This window comes from Narcine bancroftii, chromosome 11 (assembly GCF_036971445.1).
Source record: "Narcine bancroftii isolate sNarBan1 chromosome 11, sNarBan1.hap1, whole genome shotgun sequence".
NCBI classification, from domain to species: domain Eukaryota; kingdom Metazoa; phylum Chordata; class Chondrichthyes; order Torpediniformes; family Narcinidae; genus Narcine; species Narcine bancroftii.
This window is the reverse complement of record NC_091479.1, coordinates 31,910,260-31,924,018: the sequence shown is the minus strand read 5'-3', so window position 1 is coordinate 31,924,018 and position 13,759 is coordinate 31,910,260.

Here is a 13,759-nt window from a genome sequence, read left to right as displayed (position 1 = left end):
TTAACATAGCGTCCATTTTGCTCGCCATAATAGCAGCAGTCAATTCCATTCAAGGTGTGGTGACTGACTTTAATGGAGCCACTCTGGCTTTTCCCATTACAAATCCACCATCTACTCGTACTTGGTTATTTCACAGGACTCAGTAAGTAACAGGATGAAAACCACCTGGATTAGTTTCATCCCATCCAAATTTTCTTCTGCACAAAACTGGTATTTGGCCGGGCTGACCATTAGGCCGAATTCGGCCAGTCGGGAGAAGAGGGTGTGCAGTTGAGATTTGTGTTGTGCCCAGTCTCTGTTGGTGACAAGAATGTCATCCAGATAAATGAACGCGAAATTCAAATCCCTGCGCACCGTATCAATGAGGTGCTAGAAGGTCTGGGTGGTGATCTTGAGCCTGAAAGGCATGCATAAAAATTTGAACAAGCCGAAGGGGTTGATGATGGCTGCTTTGTGGATATCCTCGGGGTGCAACAGGATTTGATGATACACGTGCACCAGATCGACCTTGGAGAATACTCTCATGCCATGCAGATTGGCCGTAAAGTCCTGAATGTGAGGGATGGGGTAATGGTCAGGTACTGTCGTGTCATTAAGCCGTCGAAAATTTCTGCAGCGGCACTAGCCACTGGAGGCTTTTGGGACCAGGTGGAGCGGCGAGGCCCAAGGATTGTCGGAGCGATGAATGATCCCCAGTTCCTTCAGATGTGAGAACTCCTCTTTCGCTCTCTGGAGCTTATCCGGCGGGTTTAACAGTAATGTATGATAAACTGATCAGACACTGTGACAAAAGGTTCACAGTTTGGAGAATATTTAACGGTGATATACGGTAGACTTTGGAAGATACTGCAACACCAAGTTCACAGTAGTGAGAAGGTTTAACAGTAATGCACGATAAGCTGTGGTAGATACTGTGATACCAGGTACACAGTTGGAAGAAGGTTTTACGGTGATGTAATCTTAACTGTGGCATATAAAGTGACACCAGGTTCACATTGGGGAGAAGTTTATGGTGATGTACAGAAGACTGACGCAGATATGGTGACACTACATTCACAATGAGGAGAAGGTATATCAGTGATGTACAATAAACTGTGGAATATACTGTGACTCCAAGTTTACAGTGGGGAGAAGGTTGAACTGTGATGTATGATAAATGGTGGCAAAAACAGTGAAAAATGGGTCAACATGGGGAGAATTTTAATGTTGATGTACAGTCAACTTTGGCAGATACTGTGACACCGTGTTCACAGTACTGAGAAGGTTTAACAGAGATGTATGGTAGAATAAGGTAGATTCTGTGACTCCTGGTTTACAGTAGTGAGAAGGTTTAAAAATGATGTACAATAAACTGTGGCAGATTCTGTGAAACCTGGTTCAAAGTGGGGAGGAGGTTAATGGTGATGTACAGGAGACTACGTAGATACGTTGATACTGGGCTCAGAGTGGGAAAAAAAGCTTTATTGGTGATGTATAGGAAACTGAGACAGTTACTGTGACACCAGGTTCAGAGTGGGGAAAATGTTGAAGAGAGTTGTACGATAACCTTTGGCGAATACAGTGACACCAGCTTCACATTGGGGAGAATTTTTAACGGTGATGTACACTAAACTGTGGCAGATACAGTAACACCATATCCTCACATTGAGGAGAAGGTTTACTGGTGATGTACGGTAGACTTTGGCAGGCTCTGTAACACCGAGTTCACAGTAATGAGAAGGTATAATAGTGATGTACAATAAACTGTGGCAGATACAGTAAAACTGGTCTCACAATGGGCATAAGGTTTAATGGTGATGTGTGGTAAACTTAGGCTGATACTTTAACACCAGGTTAACAGGAGGAGAAGGTTTAACGTTGATGAATGGTAGATTGAGGCAGAAACTGAGAGACAGCATTCACAGTAATGTGAAGGTTTAACAGTGATTTACTATAAACTGTGTCAGATACTGTGACAAGATGGTGCAGAGGGTAGACGTGTGGTTCCACCCTTCCCCAGTTAGACTATTAAATGCTCGATTTTAAAAGTTGTAAAAGTGATTTAAAATACTGTTAAAAGACTTTGGAATAGTGGAGGATCGAAATGGCTGCAAATGTGAAAAAATCGAAAACTCAATTCCAGAAGAAATTACCTTACAAAAGTGTTGAAGAATTGAGGCCGAGTTCAAGCTGAAGCAACGGAGTCGTTGACTGGAGTCCCCAAGCCTCAGAGGACTCCTGCCCTGCTAAGTATTACATCGGCACCACTTGTGCAATCGCAAAATGGCGCCAGCTCAGCGATGATTTCGGCAGTTTCGACTCGTGCGCTCGTTAACACAGGTGTGAGGGTGGGCCAGCTGAGCGAGGACATGCCCGTGAAACTGCAGCATTGCCTGGTGGTCCGGGGGAGCGCAGTGTAGCATCAGAAGATGCACCTGCGCAGTTGGTGGCCCTACCGTGCATGCGAAGTGTGTCGAGGGTCCACGAACCTTTGGAGAAGATGTGGGCTGTGGGGGAGCCTGAGCGACAGTGAGCTGACGAGGTCGGCACGCTGTTGTCGGGTGACCAGACCCGCAGCCATACTGGAAGAGGACTGACTGCTTTGGAGGAAGAAGAGAGCTGTCAGCCTCAAAGGGAGGTGATGGATCCTGGACTGGATTCTGTGTTTCCAATTCTGGAAGGGATTGCTCAGCTCATGGAAGATATGTCAAATATATCAATGCAGATGACTCATCAGATGACTCAAGGATTTTCAGAAATGAAAACTAAAATGAACACTGTGTGTGAAGAAATAACTTTGTGAAGCAAGATATTAATGTAGTTAAGAGTGATGTTATGAGATGTACACGATCAGTGGATACTGTGCAAGATCATTTTAAAAAGATTGAGGAGGCTTTCTCGAATGCAAGAGTCAAGTGGAGCATAATAGAGAAAAAATGGAAAAAGTGGAAGATCCTTTTGTAGATTGGGGGATTCAGAAAAAGGAATTATTGAAGAAGTTTGACTCATTAGCAAACCAAAGTCGTAGAAATAATGTTAAGATAGTAGGTCTTCCGGAAGATATGGAAGGTTCAGATCCGGTGAAGGTTTTGAAGAAATGGATCCCAGACGTGTAGGGCAGGTAATTCATTCCAGATGGACTGGAATTAGATCGAGCGAACAGAGCGTTAAGGAAGAAACCGTTTCCAGGCCAATTACCACGAGCAGTTTTGATTCGCTGTTTTAAATATCAAGACAGAGAGATGATCCTCCGATTGGTGGTGCAGAAAACATGGCAAAATCAGGATCCACTGATGGGTCAAAATAATAGGGTTTTTTTTAATGCGGATCTGAGTCAAGAAATTATCAGAAGAGACCAAGAATTTAATTCAGCCTAAGAAGTATTGTGGCGAAAGGGATATAAATTTGCTTTTCGTTATTCAGCAGTATTGAAAGATTTTTATGGGAATTTTCAATCTCTGTTTTTTGACGATGACCATGATCCTTTAATATTTGCTAATTCATTGCCAGATGGACGAGGAAATGGGCGATCGTCACCATTGTCACCGAAGGGAAGGGTCAATGGGAATGGAAATGGGAAGATTGGAAAATATGGAAAGAATGGGAAAAAAGTTGAATTGACGCAAAATCTTCTCGATATTGAAGATCTGGAACAATCCTTGGGACTGGAATCACTGGGTTGAAGGTTTTTGTTTCAGTACTTTGTCAAAGTCTGACTGGGGGTGGGTGACACTGAGTCCTTTAGTCACCTGCCACTTGTGGACTTTACCACACCCAGATTTTTAGGGGGCTACTACTCTTGAGTAGATTGTTTTGGGATTGATTTTTCTCTTTTTTTTGGAATTTTTAAAATAGGTGGGGATTCGAATACAGCGAGACTTAGAAGGGGAGCATTATTTTATAGTAGGATTCACATTTGTGAGAAGGTTTAACAGTGATATACTATGAACTGTGTCAGATACTGTGACACCAGATTCACAAGGGAGAAGGTTTAACGGTGATGGACGGTAGACTGAGGCAGATTCTATTACACCAGGTTTACAGTGGGGGAGAAAGTTTAACGTTGATGTATGATAGACTGAGGCAGAAACTTTGAGACAGGATTCAAATTCGTGAGAAGGTTTAACAGTGATGTACGATTAACAGTGTCAGATACTTTGACATCAGGTTCATATTGGGGAGAAGGTTTAACGGTGATGTACAGTAGAGGGAGGCAGATACTGTGACACCAGGCTCATTGTATTGTTCATTTATCTTAATTACAACATCTAATTTATATCTCCATTTTTTTGTGGGAACTTCCAAACATTCCATAAACTTCAATTCTAATCAGATTTTGTTCATTTAAATAGGTCACCACGAAAAGCCCAAATCGTTTGGTCTCTTAAGTACACAGCACAAAATTAAATTTTTTACCTGGGTTTGGTTCAACGTCACTTCAGTCTGCTTCATTATTTTTTCAGCTCCTAGTTTTGTGCTTTCTGCTTTGCCCAGCCGATTCGCCAAATGGGCATCCAACTCTGTCTTCTCAGCTTGACCCAACGTCTCCTCTGTAAACTTAAGCAAACCAAAGTTAACATTTTCACATCTGCATTTTCAAAAACAAAAATGATGCTGTGACTTGCAATTTCACATCAAAACCCCACTTGCTAAACTTGCAAGCAAGTGAATCGCATTGTGAGAAATGAGTAAAACTGATATAAAAATATGAAGATGAGGAAACTAATATAGATATATGTGTAATGAATAAAGCCAGTATGAATAGGATAAGAAATAGATATTAGAATGTAGGAAGCAGAGTTAGTCTGAATAAGATAAGGGTCTTCTAGCCTTAGACAGAATTAGCAAGTTCTGCATATAAGAAAGTTGTAGCCCTGAGGGTCTGGAAGGTGTGAATTAGAACAAAGGCAGGTTTGTGAATAAGGACATTAAGGACAATGAAATGATGGGACACCGACAGGATACTCCCCTGGTCCTCCAAGTTGACAGAAACAGCACGTAGGCAGACAGGATTGCCTAATCCCAAACTCATCCAGGAGGCAGAAGGATGTAAGGGGGGGGTACTTCTAAACCTAAATAAACTGTATAAAAGTTGGGTGAGCCCCAGTGTATGTGTGTATTCCCAGGGTAAGGGGAGCACCCAACTTTGCATTGTTGTTGTAATAAATGTTCTTTGTTCTCAATTTTTGTCTCGAGCAATTTCTGTTTCTCACAAATGGGGGATCGTCCGGGATCCCTCTCCCTCCACTGACAGAGTGCCCAACGACGAGGGTAGGTGCACCCCGGCTGATTCAGCTGGACTCACAGACGACGGGTGACTGGTCAGTGGATGAAGCGAGTGATATCTGAGAAGAGGCATTGAGAACAAACAACGGGAGGACGTTAAGGAAGCGCGCTAGGAATAGCTACTGGATCCTGGTAAGAGGAATTTTACTTATCTGTTAGTATGGGAGGTGTGAGTAGCAAGGGAAATAGTCCTAAGGAAGGACGGGACAATCAGATAACTAAGCAAAGTCCGGTAGGATTAATGCTATCTGATTGGGGTGCGGGGAGAACCCGTGGGAAAGACAAACTGACCATGGTCAGGTATTGCTGTCTGGAATGGGTTAAAAGTCTGATAAAAGGGTGTTCGGTATATTGGCCAAAGCTCAGATCCGAGGATCACCGAATGTATCAGGCATTGAACATCTGGCTCTATCAAAACCAAAGAGATAATCTTGAGAGCAGGGAATATGCAGCCTGCTGGCTCAGTGGATCGGTTGATCAACTGGTTTTGAATGAAAAGGAATGTAAGGACAAGAAGGATGAGGAAACTTTTTTCCCTGAAACACAAGGATGGGATGTGTTACATTCCCTTCCTCCACCTTATGCTCCTCCTATGCCGGCTCCTATCTTTCCCCTCTCTCCTATGCTCTACCCTTCTGCACCTTCCCCTCCTCCCCCACAGCTAAAGAAAGGAGAAGAAAGTAGGGGTGGTATGATGACCTGTTCACAAAGTACTAGATTACCACCTCAATTGACAAGAGAGGGAGGAGACTTTGATTCAAAACAGTGTGAGACCCTCCGGGAGGGAAGGGCAGAACCTTTTGATTCATTTCCCTGAGAGCAGGAACCTAGACATTATAAAGGAGAGGATAAGCCAGAAATTAACTGGATGAGACCTTTACAGGAAGTTCCCATGGGAGGGTGTCTCGGTTTTGTTAATGTGCTCCTGACTAGTACGGAGGTGCGTAATTTTAAGAGAGAATGCCCAATAAACAGAAAGGAAAGATTTTGATGCAAGCAGTCAAGGAAGTCGTGGAGGGACAGCAAGGAAAGGGTAGGGGCTGTGTGCCAGCTCCTGGACATTGGGAGGAGCTTCGGGAGTGGGAGAGTAGAGAGCAGAGCAGGGGCAAGGGTAAAGGGGAATTCCGGGGACGACGACCGTTCCCGGGACCGCGTTGTAATCCCGGTAGGAATTGGGAAACAGGAGCATTAGTTTGCTACCATTGTAAAAGGAGGGACATTTTAAGAGAGAATGGCCAATGCGAGCCAGGGAGACGCGATCTTATGCACTGATGTGTTGGAATATAGGGGTTAATTAATCATGGAAAATATGTACTATTCAGTTTATATACATGAATTCAGTACTATGTAACAATTTAATATTTACCTCATGGTGAAGGTAAAGAGTAATGTAAGTAAGGGGCAGCCACAGTATGTAGCAAAGTTGGCTGATTCCAGTAGGTTTAGAATTGCCTGCTCCCAAGATACAAAAGAGAGGATATGTATGAAACAATTTAGTAGGAATGTTAAGGCAAAAGAAGGTGTTGATTAGCACAAACAAAAAGAATCTGACAGAGACTGTCAGAAACAAAGAGAATGGAATCAGTAAGAAGCTAAAACAGAAGGAGGTGTTTAGTAGAACAGAAGAATATGGCCAGATGAGAACAAAGAAATAATTAGAAATATCTGGGGTATGAATTGATTTCTGATCAAAACAACAGGATATTCTGACCTTGAGGATTAAGATAGGAGCTCTACACCCCAGATAGCTGCAGAGCAGGAAATTACTTGTGATAAATCTTATGCAAGAAATCTAGCAAAGGAAGCCAACTTTTGTTCTGTATAAGGTTGAGCTATATAAACTGTAGAGACTGGACAGTAGAGGTCAGTCTTGGGGAATAGCTCATTGTGCAAGTGACCTATGAACAAACGACTGAACCAAAGCTCTGTTAAGCTTTATTCTTATGCTGTGTAATAAACTGATTCTCCTATCACTTCATTTAACAAACATGCTGGACTCAGATGACACATAGACTAAATTAAGGGTAGGGTAAAGCCAGAGTCCAACAGATGGAAGCAGACTATGAATAGGGGGGGGGTCACGGTTCTCAGTCAATACACACCGTGGGGCTGCACGGAGAACCATTGGTAAATTTAACCATAGGACCCCACAGTGACAAGATGACCTTTTTAGTAGATTCTGGGGCAGCACGGTCTAGTATTTTACAACCACCCAAGGGTGTTAAGATAGAGGGGACCGTGATGATTTTGGGAGTAGGAGGAAGAGATTTTACGGTCCCTGTATTAAGGGATGTAAGAATACAAATGGAAGAAAAGATAATAACAGAGAATATTTTACTAGTTCCCCAAGCTGGAGTTTATTTGTTCGGACGAGATTTACAGGACCAATTGGCTATTGGCACCAGACCACAGGAATCAGGTATCAGGGTTCAATTGTATGTATTAAGCGAGGAAGATCGAGAACTAATAAATCCTGGAGTATGGGCAGAAAGAGGCAATAGAGGTGTGTTAGATATTCCTCCCCTGCAAGTTCTCTAAAAGATCCTGACAAGTAATTAGACGAAAGCAGTATCCAATTCCTATGGCGGGCCAAAAGGGGCTGCAGCCAGTAATTGACCAGTTGGTGAAAGATGGTATACTCGAACCTTGTATGTCACTTTTTAATACCCCAATTTTACCTGTCCAAAAACCAGATGGTACCTATCGATTAGTGGAGGACTTGAGGGAGCTGAACAAAATTATCCTCACCCGTCTCCCGGTTGTACCTAATCCCTATACAATAATGGGTAAAATCGATTCCCATAGTAAATGGTTTAGTGTGATTGACCTCAAAGATGCTTTCTGGACCTGTCCGTTAGCAACAGAGAGCAGAGACATGTTTGCCTTTGAATGGGAAAATCCTTTTACTGGATGCAAGAGTCAAGACTGGTGGACGGTCCTTCCCCAGGGCTTTACAGAATCACCAAATTTATTCGGCCAGGTCTTAGAACAAATACTAGATGAGGCTCCTCGGAGAGAGAATTGTCAGTTGATACAATATGTTGATGATTTGTTAATTATGGGAAAAACGTACGAATTAGCTAAACAGTATACTGTTGAACTTTTGAATTTTCTGGAGAATAAGGGTCTCAGGGTGAGCGAATCCAAATTACAATTTGTTCAATCAGAAGTTAAATACTTAGGTCATCTGGTAAGTCAGGGAACTAGGAAAATAAGTCCAGAAAGGATATGTGGTATTCTACAGATTCCCCCTCCCAAGAATGCCCAAGAACTTAGGAAATTCCTTGGTTTAGTGGGATAATGTAGAATCTGGATTGAAAATTATTCTAGCCTGGTCAGATTTCTCTATAATAAACTCACGATTCTAGGGGGCGAAGCTGTTGTTTGGACAGAGGAAGAGATTAAAGATTTTAACTTGGTGAAACAGCGCCTTATTCGTGCCCCAGTGTTGGCTTTACCCAACCTAAATAAGCCATTTGACCTATATACCAATGTGAAAGGAGGTGTAGCCACCGGAGTACTAACACAAGAGAGGGCAGGCTGTAGACAGCCAGTTGCTTTTCTGTCAAAAGTTTTAGACCCTGTTTGTCGTGGTTGGCCAGAGTGTGTGCAAGCCATTGCAGTCACTGCTATTTTAGTTGAAGAAGGATGAAAGATTATGTTTGGTGCCCCGATGATAGTTCACACACCTCACACAGTCCGCAATATTCTCTTACAACATGCTGGAAGGTGGCTCACAGACTCTAGAATTTTAAAATATGAAGTGATCCTAATGGATAGGGATGATTTGACCCTGATTACGAATAAAGAACACAATCCAGCAGCTTTCTTGGTTTCTCCAAATTCTGACAATACCATAAATGAGTTAGAGCATGTATGTTTAGAGGTAATAGATTTACAGACCAAAGTTTGAGAGGATTTAAGCGATGAGCCTTTACAAGAGGGTGAAAGGTGGTTTATTGATGGATCTTCCCGTTGCATTGATGGCACTCGCTATAGCGGGTATAGTGTTGTGGATGGGAAAGAAGGAGTGGTGATTGAAGCCGGTCGCCTCCCCGGTCATTGGTCAGCATAATCTTGTGAATTGTATGCCCTCTGCAGAGCTCTCCAGGGTCTAGAGAACAAGGTGGGCATGATCTACACAGACTCAAAGTACGCTTTTGGTGTAGTGCACACCTTTGGGAAGATCTGGAAAGAGCGGGGAATTATAACTGGAAAAGGACAAAAGTTGATCCATGAAAACTCAATTGTCCAATCTCTAGATGCTCCTACATTACCTGAGGAAATAGCTGTAGTTCATGTACAAAGCCATCAAAGTGGTGACAGTCCTGAAGCACAGGGGAACAGACAGGCAGATGCAGCTGCCAAACAGGCTGCGCTCACTGAGAAAATAGACATGCAGCTGTTACTGCCCACCTCTGGAGTATCCTATTCATTCTATTACACCTGGTGATTGGGTATATCTAAAAGCATGGCAAGATCACCAACTAAAACCTGTCTGGGATGGCCCCTATTGTGTACTTTTGATTACAGACACCGCCGTGCGAATGAAAGAAAAGGGATGGAGCCACATCCAACAAATTAAACGAGCTGCTGAACCACAGACTAACGACATTGATAATCTACCCTCCACCTGGCGTGCAGTCCTTCATCCTTCTGATCTGAAAGTTACACTACGCCGGGAAAAAGTGCTGTAATGCTGTTTTTACGATTTGTTGTTTTGTTTACTTGTTGGTTCCCAATTCTTGGGAAATCACCAAATTGCTCACAATGTATTAAGTCCTTCTGGAACAGGGGCAGCAGAGGTGACAAATATTTACCTTTAGAATGTAGACAGGGCGCAGGTATAGAGTATAGTCATAGTGGGGTATGGGTTAATATAGGATCCCAACATGGACCAGGGGAACAGAACGACCCTAGGGGAGTAGATTTGATTTGTATTTGTATTTCGGCCTCTACAGGTATTAAAAAGAGGAGTTTTAAAAGGATAGCACAAAGAAGATGGTGGGACAATGACAGACAGAATGTTAGTCAGGATTGTACATGTAGCAGAGATAGAGTGAATACATATGCTAATGTTCACAGACAGGCTGCAACTCACAGGTTCAGTGATATTTATGCTAATGTTCGCAGACAAGCTGCAACTCACAGGTTCAGTGATATTTATGCTAATATTCACAGACAGGCTGCAACTCACAGGTTCAGTGACAAGAAACACCCCTCCCCAACTTGGTCTCTTGTAAATCATCCTTTGGGTCACACAGACATTCGGAATGTTAAGAACCACCACTGTAAGGGGAGTTCCAGTTGTAAAGGACGTAAGCTGTTCCAGAACACCAGAGCTGCTTGGCATTTAAATCGTTTAATCAGACTCCAGGCAGCCTTGGAGATCATCACCGAACAGATATCAATGGCCCTGAATTTAGGGGCTGAAGAAAGACGACAGATATGAGCCACAGTTCAACAAAACCGCCTGGCTCTCGATTACTCGTTGGCTGCTGAAGGCAGCGTTTGTGAAAGACTGGTTAATGACAATGCTCACAACGGTCAGGCGGTTAAAGACACTTCTTCAGGAGTTCGAAAATCTTCCCATGCCCAGGTTCAGACTGTCGGTGTGGGATGGACCAGACATTTTATTGGTAACTGGAGTCTGATACCCACAGCCCTCATAGCAGCTGGACTCGCTGTTCTGGCCATTATGGTGCTCCCCTGCCTAAAGACTTGTGTGCAGTATTTAATTCAACGGACCCCTCGTCAGATCACTATAACCCAAAGGATGTATGTTTCCCTAATTCTCTCTGATGATGCTGAGACTGCAGTTCGTTTACTGACTCGCTGGGAAAAAGACCAGGTTTACAAGTAATACATTCCAGTTGAGAATTCACGAAGTGTAGCTAAAAGAAAAGTGAGGATTGTGAGAGATGAGTAAAACTAACATGAAAATATGAGAGATGAAGAAAGCTAGTATGGATATATGTGTATTGAATAAAGCCAGTATGAATAGGATAAGGGTAGATAGTAGAATGTAGGAAGTAAAGTTAGTCTGAATAAGATAAGTGTCTTCTAGCCTGAGAGAGAGTCAGCAAGTTCCGCATATGTAATTAGTAAGCCTTAGACAGAATTAGCAAATTCTGCATATAAGAGTTAGTAAGTCCTGAGGGTTGGGAAGGTGTGAATAAGGACAATGACATGATGGGACACCGACAGGATACTCCCTGGTCCTCCAAGTTCACAGAAACAGCACATAGGCAGGATTGGGATTGCCTAATGCCAAACTTATCCAGGAGGCAGAAGAATGTAAGGGGGAGGGTACTTCTATACTGAAATAAACTGTATAAAAGTTGGGTGAGCCCCAGTGTGTGTGTGTATTCCCAGGGTAAGGGGAAGCACCCAACTTTGCATTGTTGTATAATAAATGTTCTTTGTTCTCAATTTTTGTCTCGAGCAATTTCTTTAAAGGTACTTCTGTTTCTAACAAATGGGGGCTCGTCCGGGATCCCACTCCCTCCACTGACAGAGTGCCCGACAACGGGGGTAGGTGCACCCTGGCTGATTCAGCTGGACTCACAGACGGCAGGTGACTGGTCAGTGGATGAAGCGAGTGATATCCGAGAAGAGGCATTGAGAACAAATGACGGGAGGACGTTAAGGAAGCGCGCTAGGAATAGCTACTGGATACCGGTAAGAGGACCTTTACTTACCTGTTAGTATGGGAGGTGTGAGTAGCAAGGGAAATAGTCCTAAAGAAGGACGGGACAATCAGATAATTAAGCAAAGTCCGTTAGGATTAATGCTATCTGACTGAGGTGCGGGAAGAATAGCAGCTGGTGTTTTAGTTTCTGGCGACAGTTCTGGGGGGGCGGGTTGATGTAGCAGCTGTCTAGTGGGCCGAGTGGGCAAGGTTCTTTGGCGGGTGCGTGAAATCATAAGACAGAGAACTGGATACTCATCCATTTAATTGACCACCCTCGCGTGGTGCTGCGTGCTGAGGAATGGCACGCTGATCTGTGGATTCTCCTGCCGGAAGGCGCGGGACACTCACAGGGCTTAATTTAAACCTGTGGTTCCGTGGATCGGCAGCAAACTCATAATGATGTCCCACCTTCTGCCATGGAGCCAGGACACATGGTAAATAAAAGAAGCCTGCAAAGTCTGAATAAAGCAGTCTTGTGTTGACTAACCTGGTGTGTGTGTGTTGCGTTCATAGCTCTATCAAAGTAGCCGCTACATATATAAATATTTGGGGTATCTATCCCACTTACAGGATACTTTTCATCCATCTCACAGCCTGTGGGAAGAAGCTATTCCCCAGCCTGGCAGTCCTGATTTTGATGGTGGACGTGGTTAAAGATGCTGTGCACTGGGTGGAAACGGTCTTTTTACAATTCCTTGAGCCCTATTTGAACAACAATCCCAGTAAATGTCATCTACAGAAGAAAGAGAGACCTCAGTGATCCTCACAACTCTGCATCATTCCTGTCAGATGCTTTACAGCTACTAGACCATCGAATTATGCAGCCAGACAGGAGACTCATCTGCGCTCCTGTAAAATCTCAGGATGAGAGTCGTTGGCCTTGACCTCATCAGCCTCCAATAAGGAGGAGTGATTGTTTTATGTAGTAATACTTGTGCTGTATTTATGGGAATTGTATGTGATTGTATTGTCTATTCTTGCTCTTTAACAATCTTTAGTGGATTGAAGTAGTCATTGTACTTTCGGATGTACAATCAAGTACAGATTGTTCTTCAATAGCCATATGGCCCAGATGTCTATTCAGTCCAAGAATACTTTCGATCATACACAGATTTTGAACAATAACACCATTCATTTTGCAATAACTGCCGCTTAATTTTGCCAGTTGTTCAATGGTAAACTATATGGGGAAAACACCACTGTCGACTCTTCTACCTTAAAGGAGTAATTATATTCAAATGGGCAGTAGATCAAGAGATGGAAACAGTGAAATCAGACAGAGGTGAGTGGCTACTTAAATTAGAAACATTCGTGTTCATGCTATAGAGTTTAAGGCTGCCCAGGAGGAATATAATGTGTTTTCTTTAAGATTGTTTGCCCTCACCCTGGTGAGGGATGGGGCCAACAGACATGTTGCGGGAAGGGTTTGAGAATTGATATGTTAGGTCACTGGAAGCTCAAGTTTAGATCCACATAGTGAAAGTGTTTAGCAAAATGGCCACCTAGTCTGTATTTGGTCTTGCTGATATTGAGGTCAACTGACTCGACCAAATGTAGGAGATTAAGTTGGATGGGATGCATATGAAACACTGCCTCAACTGGAAGGTCTGATTGTGGCCTTGGATGGAGGTGAGAGAATAGGAAGGGACAAGTTTGGCAATTTCTCCGGTTTCAATGGGGAGTGTATCAGGTGGTGGTGGGTGGAGAGGTAAGTGCCATCGAGAGAGTCACAGAAAGACGTGCCCCTGTGAAAAAAGGATATGAGTGGAGCGGTTTAGATGTAGCAGGTTTGAGGATGAT